Raw genomic sequence first — 12686 nt, forward strand, 5'->3', positions numbered from 1 at the left:
ATTTCAGCTTTCTAGTACATGCAAAGGTGCCCTCTGCTGTAGCTAGAACTGTGTCTGTCATGTGGACCCAGTCAGCCTCTGCTTAAGGACCCAAAGCAGAAGACCCTCTCTGCCATTTCTATTTACCTGGATTCTCCTATCTGCCACGTTCTACTGGTGAGGTGTAGAGCCAAACAGCACTAAGACACTCTGGGAAACCCTTTGGTGAACTTAGCCAACATTTCCTTAATAGGCTTACTACTCTATATAGCATTATTTTTGTAAAACAAATGTTTTTTTGGATACCATGTCCAGCAGTAGATTACCAACACAAAGCAAACTCTATGGTATTTTTGGAGATGGGTTTTTTTTTTCTCATAATACATACGGCATCAATTTTTTCTTTTTTCTTTATTTTACTTTTCCTACTATTCCTTTCTCCTTCCTTCCTTCCTTCCTTCCTCCTTCCCTTCCTTCCTTTCTTTTTTCCCTATAGGTCTTTTGTGTATATCTTATGGTTTTGGTGCTGTGATCTTATGGAATTTCTCTGTGTGTGAATGTGCTTCAAGTGCTTTTTCTTTCGCTTTTTGTTGTTGTTGTTATTTTTTGTTTTTTGTTTTTTTGTTTTTTGAGACTGGGTTACTCTGTGTAGCCTTAGCTGTACTGGGCTTACTTTGTAGCCCAGGCTGACCTAAAATTAACAGAGATCTGCCTGCTTTTGCCTCCTGAGTGCTGAGATTACAGGCGTGCACCACCATGCTGGGATGACTCTTTTTCTTCTATTCTGGTTTGTTCTTATTTTATTTTATTATTTTTAGATGCCTGTTTGTATTCTAATGTGTGTGTGTGAGAGAGAGAGAGAGAGAGAGAGAGAGAGAGAGAGAGAGAGAGAGAGAGAGAGAGAGAGAGAGAGAGAGAGAGACCAGGTATGATTTGGATGGGTGAGTAGTCGAGGAGGATCTGGAAGGAGTTGGGGGAGGGAAAGCTTTAATCAGAATTATATTGTATGAAAAAAATCCTACTTCCAATAAAAATAAATGCCCTTTACTATACCAGTGTAGAATAAAGATTTAGTATACTTATGCTCAAAATTAAGTTCTGAAGAGAAGAAAACAGAGACACATGTCCCATATCTGACTCTTCTTGTGGCCTCAACTTTTAGAGACAGGCAGAATGCAATGGCCAGGCCTGGAAGGTCACCAACACTTAAATATCCCTGACTCTTTCTATTTTACATCTTGAACAGGTTCCTGCAGAGGGCCTCCATGTTCCTCAGCTTCTCTGTCAGGGACGGTCTAGAGGGACTCCCTGAGAGACACACTTTTCCTCACTAAACAGGAGGATGGGCTGCCTTCCTCGCCATATGCTCTGGCTATTTTGTTGGTGGTGGCATTGGCTTCCCAGTGCTTTTCTGAGATCAAAGAACAGAGATTCTGAAGTTCAAGGGCAATCCCCAGTTGATCTCACTGAGAAACAAAGACAAGCTAGGTGTGACTGTGGATGACTACAAGGGAAGTGTATTTCCAAACACAGCAGGGCAGTCGCACATGTGACCTGACAGCAGCTGTGACAGCATGCACAGGACCTGTTCAGGTCCGAGCCAGACAGAGCCCCCAGCAGGGATACTGAAGGTGGGAGAGAGAAAAATCAGTTTTCTTTAAGGGCATGGCCCCTGATATCATCCCACTCTTGCAGACAGCCCACACGTTCAAGAGTACGAAGGTAGCACATATTGGACTCAATTTTTGGGAGTTTCTTCCTAACGGATCACTCCTTTCTCTTCCATGAACAAGGAGAAGGGAACACAGAAAGAGTTAAGCACAACAAAAAAGACTAGGATACCCACTTGGGTGGGCAGGGAATGTTGGGGTGGATCTGAGAGGAGATTCAGGATGGACTGAGTAAGAGAAAAATACATCTCACAAAATTCTCAAAGGACTAATAACAAAATTGGAAAAAAAAAAATAAAGCCAGCATGAGGTAAATACCTCTAATTGTCCTGAGTTGGGCGCTAGCATTCTGGGTTACAATAGTGAGTTCCAGGCCAGCCAAGGTTATAGAGTAAAACCCAGTCTCAAAAAATAAAAATAAAATATGAACAAAAGTGGGGTTTTCTGTTTTGTTTTCTTTTGTTTTTAAGAGACAAGATTGCATGTAGCCAAAGATGATCTAAAACTTGCTGTATGGCTGAGGATGACCTTGAACTTCTGCTCCTACTGTTTCTGCCTCCCCTGCGCTGGGATGACAAGTGCACATGAATGCTGGGGATTGAACTCAAGGCCTTGTGCACTCTATGCAAACATTCCTGCCAGACGAGCTATATATCCAGACATCCACCCCCAAGAACTTTAACTAAACAATAACGAAAACTCAGTCTCCCTGATCAGCTAGCTTTCAAAACCTTCCCTCTGACTCCTGATGCCCTGGCCATCTGGGTATAGCCTGTCTGATACAAGAACCTGGGAGAATCATGGCTTGGTTTGGAGCTGCATATGGTCAAGCTCCTCATTCCTGTATGTAGAACTAAAGAACTATCTAAGGCTTTCTTAAAGCTAACTGACTCATTACAAGAGCAGTGGTGAGACCTCCACAACTATGGGGCTAATTTCGGTTCAGGCCGTGCAACCAAACTGTGTCCCTAGGTTTGCCTTTCTGTATGACTCAGCCATAACAGAACAATGCAACAAATTCATTTGTTAAGAACACAGGAGTACTCCTTGGAATATACCCAGAAAATGCTCCACCACACAACAGAGACAAAGGCTCAACCATGTTCATAGCTGCCTTATTCATAATAGCCAGAACAGCCTAAGTGTCCCTCAGTAGAAGAATGGATAAAGAAACCATGGTACATTTACACTATGGAATACTACTCAGCTATTAAAAACAAGGAATTCCTGAAATTTGTGGACAAATGGATTGAACTAGAAATTATCATAATGAATGAGTTCACCCAGAAGCAAAAAGAGTCAAATGGTATATACTCACTTATATCGAGACACTGGCTCCAAGGGGCATGTCCCATGAAAGTCTTCACTTACCAGGAAACTGGGTCAGAGGGAAGGACATCCTATTAGGACTTTAGGTGAGAGAAGCATGCGAGAATGGGGAAATAGAAGGATCCAGAGGGTCCTAGAAACCTACAAGAAGAACATTATGACGTGCGGATCTGGGCCCAGGGGTCCTGCTCAAGTCTCTGGATACTCCTCTATAGCCATAGCAGCTGTATATCCAAACACGACCAACATACCACCCAAATAAATCAAAAACACAATCAAGCCTAAAAAAGACCCCCCAAGACCCAACACCATAAAACAACCTACACACCCACTCAAAATTAAAACCAAGCCCCCGTAAATAGGAGAAGGCTTCAGTGCCAACCCTAAGCAGCCCATTAAAAAAACAGAACTCAAAGTATAAATATAATTAGCCATTATTCTTACATAGCACTTAACTATGGCCAATGACATGAAAAAAATCATCGTTGTAACTCAACTACAAGAACACTATTGAAAAACATAGGAAAAACACACCCACTACTAAAAATTATTAACCACGCATTCATTGACTTACCCGCACCCTCTAATATCTCATCCTGATGAAACTTTGGGTCCCTATTAGGTGTGTGCTTAATAGCACAAATTGTTACAGGACTATTCCTAGCAATACACTATACCTCTGACACCTCAACAGCATTTTCATCTGTAACTCATATCTGCCGAGATGTAAACTACGGCTGACTAATCCGATACCTCCATGCAAACGGAGCCTCCATATTCTTCATGTGCTTATTCATACGCGTAGGACGAGGAATTTACTATGGTTCTTACACCTTCATAGAAACCTGCAACATCGGCATCATTCTACTGTTCACCGTAATAGCAACTGCATTTATAGGATATGTGCTCCCATGAGGACAAATACCTTTCTGAGGAGCTACAGTCATCACCAATCTTCTCTCAGCAACGCCCTACATCGGCGCCAACCTAGTAGAATGAATCTGAGGGGGATTCTCAGTAGACAAAGCCACCCTCACACGCTTCTTCGCATTTCACTTCATTCTCCCATTCATTATTGCAGCCCTGGCCATAGTCCACCTTCTGTTCCTCCACGAAACAGGCTCCAACAATCCTACTGGGGTCAACTCCGATGCAGATAAAATTCCCTTCCACCCATACTATACAATAAAAGGCCTTCTAGGCGCCCTCTTCATGCTAACAGCCCTACTCTTTACTTGTACTTTTCTCCCCCGACCTGTTAGGCGGCCCCGATAATTACACACCAGCTAACCCCTTAAACACACCCCCTCACATCAAACCAGAATGATACTTTCTATTCGCTTACGCTATTCTACGATCTATCCCCAACAAACTTGGAGGTGTATTAGCCCTAGTACTATCCATCCTTATTCTGGCCTTTCTACCCCTCATACACACCTCAAAACAACGAAGCCTTATATTCCACCCAATTAGCCAAATCCTATTTTGAATCCTAACAGCCAACCTCCTAATCCTAACTTGAATTGGGGGACAACCAGTAGAACACCCCTTCATCATCATTGGCCAAATAGCCTCAATTAGCTACTCCTCCATTATTCTCATCCTCATACCAATCTTGACACCAACCAAGGACAATACGTGCAGTAAACATCGAACTCCTACCCAGATCAAGCTGATGGACAGGACATTCTCCACTGTTGAGTGGAGAGTGAGGTCTGACTTTCATGTGAACTCTAGTGCTCCATGTTTGACCACGTTCCCTGGATGGGGAGGCCTGGGGGCACTCAGAGGAAGGATAGCAGGCTCCCAAGAAGAGACTTGATACCCTATGAACATATACAGAGGGAGGAGGTTCCCCTTAGTCACAGACATAGGGGAGGGGAGTAGGGGGAAAGCGGAAGGGAGGGAGGGAGGGAGGAATAGGAGGATACAAGGGATGGGCTAACAATTGAGATGTAATATGAATAAATTAATAATAATAAAAAAACACAGGCATATTTTTCACTCCTTTCATTTAGCAAATATTGACCAACGACTTCCCACATTCAATTCTAGATATACTGACCCATAGATACTTTAGGACAAAATTGAAATTTTAATGAATTAAAAAACCTAAAACTGAAATAGGTCTCATTAAATGTCATGGATAGACAAAGACATGCTTATTTCCTCTTGGGGTGCTACAGTTTGCAGAGTAAATGTCCCTGGAGGGTGCAAAGTTTGAATCACAAATGTCCCCTAAAGCTTATGTGTATCCCTGGCTAACATTGCTGGGAAATGTTAGGATCTATGAGGCAGAGCCTAGGAATAGTTTTCCTATCAGTGGGGTCAGTGGGGATCCCTTAAGGGAGCTAGCAGGACACTTGCTTTCCCTGCCTTCTTTCTCTATCTTTCTCTATTGGTTGCATGTAGCCCAGGCAAGCCTGGAAATCCCAAGTCGAAGAGGCCAGCTTTGAACTCCTGACCCTCCTACCTCTACTTCCCAAGTACTAGAATTTTAGGTATTTACCATCATGCCTGGCTGCTAAGCCCTGGCTGTAGCTGGGTAGCTCTGTTTACCACTTGTTCCAACCATGATGTGCTCCCTCACCTCCAACTGGCACCCATGGACTACGGACTGAACAGTACAAAATTGACAAGAGGGAAAGCAATGCCTGGTGTTGGAAACAGGAAACTACCCTGGGATGATGTGGATCTTAGAGCAGAACTTACTATTGCCACCGTGTTAAACCAACATAATTACTAACTAACTCCATTCTAAATCCGAACCTTCTCCCCACAGGCAAGGGCAGCTCTCACCGTCAAAGAAGCTTCTCCTTGCAGCTGTCAGAGACCATTACAGAACACACAGCTGGCCAAAATGCAGAGAACAGTTGATCATGGGAACCCAGTCTCGATGGATACACCTTTAACCCAAGTCCTGCAGCTAAGGCTCAGGAGACATTGAGGAGGAAGGGGTGGGAAGATAGAGTCAGAGGAACAAGAAATCCGCTGTGAGGTTGTGTCTCCTAGAAATGACTGGGAAGCTTCACTTGTGATACCCTAACAACATGGCTGCCTAGCAGCACCCAACGACAGAGTGCGACAAGAGCTAACAACTGCTGGTAGTGGGAGAATTAGTCATCTCCACAGATGAGCCCTAGTTGCTATCTAATACTAAGTAGTCAGCCCTGAAAGCATAAACACATAAGCAACACTCAGTGTACTCAGCAATATACATCCTTCATACGTATATAATATATTAAATAAATATGTGTACATATACATATGAATTAAAGAAAAGTGGACATGAGTTTGAGAGGGAGTGAAGGGTGAGAGATAAGGACACGGCAGGGGCTGGAAAAAAGAACAGGGAGGGGAAAATGACATAATTATATTTAAATTAAAAAATAAAAATAATAGCCCTTTTCCTTCATATGTTGGTTATCTCTGGAATTCAGTCCAGCACAGGAGAGCCTGACACACACTGTCCCACATGGGAGAGGTGGAATTTGATGCTGTTCTAGAAGAATCTAAGTGTATTAGTGCATTAGTAGGAGGCAGGAGGGGGAGTCTCAAAAGCAAAGCTCGACAGAAGGCTGGGAGAGCCTGTGGTATGAGGGATCCCAGATGACTGCCCGCTGCTGGAGCACAGGCTGCAGTGGGCGAGGTTAGGAAAGGAGACCAAAGTCAACTCTCTATACTGCCTCGCTATACAGTTCCCAGAGACCTCCAAAAAGAGAGGAGAGCACACCTAGTGAGCCCAGTGTGCTTTCCAGGGCAAGTGGGGACAAGAGAAGACCCTGAGAGGAAGCGAAGTAAGAGGCAGAGAGAAAGGAACATAAAGGCAGGCCTAGATGCTTTCAAGAAACAGCAGAGACCAGAAACCCGGGGCAAGTGCTGGCTAGGGGCTACCAGTTTGGCCTAGCCAATAGCCACTGTAAACAGTAGGAAGAAACACTCTCAGAATTTAGGAGATAGAGATGAGAGCTCCATAAACTGTATGTTGATATCCACGTGTGGTGGTCAATATGAATGTAAGGGTGGGAAAAGTTTGACAGGAGTAAAGGATTTTTGAACACGCAATGACAGGAAAAAAACAATTCAAAAGCAAAGGCTTAATGAACCCCCCAAGGTGTTTCTTTCAGTGCTCACCAGTGTTGCATCCTGGGACCTCACTGCAGCCTTGCTTCTGAACAGATTATGCTATGCACATGCTGTCAGGCCATAAACCACCAGCCTGAGATATCGCAGCTTAGGTTGGAGGCTATTGCACATTATGCATTGCCATGTTTTTACTATACATATGAAACTCTCTGCTTTTATAGAAACCTAATAGCCTCATTATAGAAAGCAAAGACTTCTCATTATTTTCCCACTGCCATACCTCAGCATGTAACTATGAAATTAGTTCATCTTTGGGTTGTATTGTGTATAATACTTGATTTTAGGAACTGATGTTTCAGTTGCTGACTTGAGTTTCATCAGAAAATTATTCAATGATTATTTGCTTGGGACAATGTCAGAATGTCCAACAGTGTTCTTTTTTTTTTTTTTTTTTTTTTTTTTTTTTTTTTTTTGCAAAGCTGTGCTCTAAGAATTAATTTATAAACATACAGTAAAAGTCAACTCTGAAAACCTTTAAGATATTCTATATTCTGAAGCCTCAAATATTCAGCCAGTACTTGATTCTTTATGTGAAAATGATCAAACACATCCATATCATTAACATGCAAATTTGTTTTTATCTGTATTTAATGGCAAAATTGCACATGCACCAAAAGATTGTTCAAAAATAATACTTTATGATTTACCACCAGTAGGGTTTTGATTTGTGTATGTTTTTTATATAGCTATATATCCAGGACTATTCTCCAAGTGAAAGTGGTCACACTTGAAAAATGTTAAAAAAAGGATCTGGAGAATTTGGTGACCTGACTTCAGTGATAATACTAATATGGAATAAAAGGAGAAAGAACATGATTTCCAAACAACTGTAGACTAAGGAGAGAGTAGAGAAATGGACTTGGTTTAGGACTAAGGAGTTTAAAGGAAGGTGTCCTTTGTGTTTTAGAAGGAGGCCAGTGGGTGTACTAAGGGCTTGAAAAGAAAAATTGAGGTTAACAGGAAGATAATGAAAAAGCCAAGAGGAAGAGAGAAAGATAATAGAGCTGACACAGGTGCCGAGAAGGCAGAGTCCAGACAGTCTATGGCCCCGTGGAAGGCAGCTGCTCTTGCTCCTCTGAGACTAGTGAACAGGGGAGGGGGGACAAATGGACATCTAAGACCCTGGAAGCAATGGATGCAACACCAGAAGAGGAGAGAGGTGAAAGGTCTCCATCAGGTGCCCAGGGACTGTCAAAAAGCAAGAGGAATGATGTCCCTCTATGGTCAGTGGGATGAGAGTAGCTCTTGAAGAGACTGGCTCTGGACTCGATCTCACGGCAATGTAACTGACATCTACTGGAGAACAGATAGACGCGAGTGCTGAGCAGCTGCAGAGTTGTTGACAGAAAGGACAGCGTGACTCCGAATCACTAGAAAAGAACAGAGTCACTACACTCCTATGAGACCTGCATCAGCAGAGAGACAGTGTGCCTATGGGACCAGGCAGAATGACTAAGGAACAGAGGCATGGCGACTCCAGGAGAGTGACCCATGGGTTCCCCCATAGGAAGGGAGAAAGCCCACTCTATATTTTATGCGTTATTACAAGATAAGAATTCAAAGGTCCCAGATACAAAACTATGACAGTCATGTAGTCATTCTTATTTGGGCCAGTGGTATTGGCATAGAGATGTTGAAATGTCATATACCCCATAACTACAGTTATTATGTATCTCTGTTTGTTTTGCTTTGTTTTTGAGACAAGGTCATATGTAGTCCATATTTGGGCCAGTATATATTTGGGATATATATATATATATATATATATATGGCTAAGGATGGCCTTGAACTTGCCTCTACCTCTCAAGAGCTGGCGATAAAGCATACAGCACCATACCTGGTTAATAAGGGCCTGAACCAGGGCTTTGTTTGCTATGTAGGCCCTCTGCCAACTGAGTTACATTCATCTTCCAGGTTTTACATGTTAATCAGACATTTTTTAAAAATGTCCTAGGTGGGGAGGTGGTAGTGTGGTGCTCAGTAGTTAAGATCACCTGCGGCTCTTCCAGAGGCCCTGGGTTTGAGTCCCACCGCCCACACCAGGCAGTTCAGAACTGCCTGTAACTTCAGTTTCAGAGGATCTGATGCCTTCGTATGTCCCTTATGGGCACCACATGCATGTGCTGCATGCAGAGACGAGCAGGTATACACAGCCGTATACCTCAGGAAAACTCAAACTGTTTGAGGAGATGGGAATATCATTCGCTTCTTTAGGCACAGTGTGTACTGTATACACATCAAGTCATCACAGTACAGTCCAGACATCTGTATAAATAAAATAATCCACACCGAGAAAAGAAAATAGTAGTGACTGACAAGAGGAGCTGCGGTTTTCTGACTAAGATTTTCATAGCTCTTAGGGGTGTCGACTCACAGGGCTTGTGTGTGATGGCGCCCATATGCACCATCACAGAGAACAAAACTAATGCTCATGATGTGGTGACTAAGGGACGGTAGGTCAGAGGGAAGAATCGGGATGAACCCCACATTAGCCAGGTGTTTCTTCCTTATTCGTACATTGGGAAATGTCCTGCCATCATTTCATCAAAAAGGAGAAGCACCTATGTCTGCTCCAAGCCCGAGGGCAGCACATAGATGATCTGAATCACTTTCCTAACTTTTCATCAAATTCAGGTCATTTTTGAGATAGAAGAGGATTCTTTGAGAGATGAACTGGTACGTGGTCTGGGATCATGTGAATCCTTGAGAAGCATTAGAGAGCTCAGACCTTGCTGAATACAAGGGAAACGGGTCCTAGTCTCAGCTATTCCATCTTTCTCATAAAGTGACACCAACCTTCCCACAGCCTCTCTGCGCCTCAGCCTCATCTGAAGAGTGTGGGCCGCCTGAGAAACGTTAGCGTAGCTGCTCCATGCTTAGCAGAGCATCTGGTGCTTAGTGAAACTTAGAGGCTGCTATTCCTCTTCTGCAGCCACAGAACATTATTTTGGGGGACATGGGAAAGGCAAGAAGCAGCAGCTGCGAAGCCAATAAATGTGTAAAGTTGGGGAGAGCGCTTACTATCTTAATTTATAGCTGCTTAAAAGTAGGCTACACAGAGAAATGAAAACATGCCTAGATTAGAAATTAGTCCAAAGGGATTAGAGAGTTGTTAAGAGCAGTTGTTATGCTTGCACAGGACCCAAGCTCCATCACCAGGACACACATGGTGCCTCATAATCACCTATAACACCAGTTCTAGGAGATACAATTACCTTCTTCTGATCTCTGGGGGGAGTGGGCATGCATGTGATGTATATACATACATGCAGGCAAATGCTCATATTCATAAAACAAATAAGTGAAAGGAACCAATATTTGAATACCCTTATAGAAGAGTTAAAAAGTAGAGACAACCTAAATGCCCATCACCTAGTTTTCAATTTCAACCAAGAAGGAAGGCATGATACACACTGCAGGGTGGGTTCACCTTGAGAACACTATGCTGAGGAGAAAGAGGGTAATCACAAGAGCCCACGGAGCATGGCGTTCTATCTGTGTGAAATGACTGCAATAAGCAAATGTATATTTAGCAAAAACACAGGAGCTGAAAGTGGTGGACTGGGAGAAAACGAGACGGGACAGCTAATGGCTATAGGATTTCCTTTAGGGGTGTTGAAAGGTTCTAAAATTTACATCAAGAGTTGCCCTGCATTGTACTTTAAAAAGAAATGAGTCTGGCCACTCCCACCTGTTTCCACTTCCATCTCCTAAAGGAAGACCATCTTCCCTGTGAGAGGAGAGGCACCATGTGGGATCCCAGCACTCACAGCCATCAACAGCTGCAGCTCACCTTCTGTTGGGGGCGTTCTCAGGTGGCTGCAGAGGAGTTCATCCCCTCCATTCTTTTGCTTTTGTCAACCTTGCTACTTTGTCCTCTTTCCTCACAGGAGGCTGGCAATTAAACCAATCTCTGTTCCACAAAGGCCAGCAAATACCCTAGCATGGATAAGTCTTCCTTACTTACTGTAAAGCTGGCACCAAAGGCTGCCACCATGGAGGGGCATTTCTGAAGCATTGGACTTTTCACTTGGCTATACCTCGAGGACAGGATTCCTGGAGGAAAAACTTAACCTAAGAGGTGATGTCACCTCACAGTCTTTAGGGAACAAATTACAAGGAGAATATTGAAAAGTCATGCCTTATTCTCTGCCAGGGGTTTGATTTATCTGAGAAACATGCCAACAATTGAATGCAAAGTACCCCTAACATCCAATATCAACTGAGTTCCAGGAAAACAAACTTCTTCATTAAAACCAGCAGTGTCATTATGGGCATGCTGACTTAAAAAGAAAAAGGCTGCTAGTTCAAAAACTGTCAGTTCATTCACTTGCAAAAATAATTATAATCCCAATCATAAATGTCACCAGATTAATAATTCCTACACGAACTGGTGGCTCTTGGCCACAAGAAACAGAAAGGATAATAAAAGACATTCCTTTGTTATTAGAAGTCTCCAGAAATTAAATATGAAAACATCCCTCAAAGAATTTCCAGGTAAAGCATTTTACTACACAGGACTCATAAAGGTTCTCTGAACGTTAACGTCTCTTCATAAAGTGCTCACCTCTGGAGACCCTCAAAACAGATGATAAAGCATCATGTTTTACAGCAGTTTGTGCTGGTGGTCAGCAGAGTGTCAGCAATAAAACAGAAACTCCAACACAGGCGAAGCACATTCAGAGGCCATAAAAGAACCCACTGGGCCCAATTTCCATCAAGAGGTGTCAACTCCATTTGATGGGTGTCATCTGCAAGTGAGCCAGAGGACCGCTACAACTGGAGCCAAGGGATGCTAGAAAATGTTTGTGGGGGAACTTCTGAGAGAGAAATGGAAGTTGCCAAGACCCATGAAATCAAAGATTCCATGTATCCCTAGATGTTAAAATAGTACTAGTAAGATGGTGATGAAGAAGATGATGATGATAAAGGCCTTGGGGCTAGAGAGCCAGCTCAATGGTTAAGAGTACTTGATACACTTAAAGAGAACCTGAGTTTGATTCCCAGCACCCACATGGTGACTCACAGCTGTCTGTAACTTCCATCCCAAAGGATCTGACTTCCTCTTCCAGCCTCCACAGTCACTAGGAACATAGGTGGTGCATAGACATAAAACCAGATAAAACACCCATGCACATAGAATAATTAAATTTTTAAAAAATTAAATGAAAAAATGTCCTGGGAACTTGTAAACTTGAGATTGTTATAAAATATTAATCTACATGACTTAATGATTTATACATTATTCTTAATATTTCATGTTTTTTTTTTGTATCCAAATATAAAATATAATGTGCTGTTTGGTTTGTGTTTGAGAAGAGTCAAATGACAGTTCATGGGATTTAAGTGGTGGCTTTTTTCTTATAAATTATGTGTGTGTGTGAGATGAATAAGCAGGTATGTGCAGGTGTGTGCAGGTATGTGCAGGTGTGTGCACCAGGCCTGTGCATGAAGGTCAAGGGAGGACCTTTTCCCCTTGAGACACGTTCACTAACTTGGAGCGAGGCTGCTGGCCAGCAAGCTCCAGCCATCCTCCTGTCTCTAGCCAACCTCCAGCTCTGA

This window comes from Acomys russatus, chromosome 3 (genome assembly GCF_903995435.1).
Source record: "Acomys russatus chromosome 3, mAcoRus1.1, whole genome shotgun sequence".
In the NCBI taxonomy this organism is placed as follows: domain Eukaryota; kingdom Metazoa; phylum Chordata; class Mammalia; order Rodentia; family Muridae; genus Acomys; species Acomys russatus.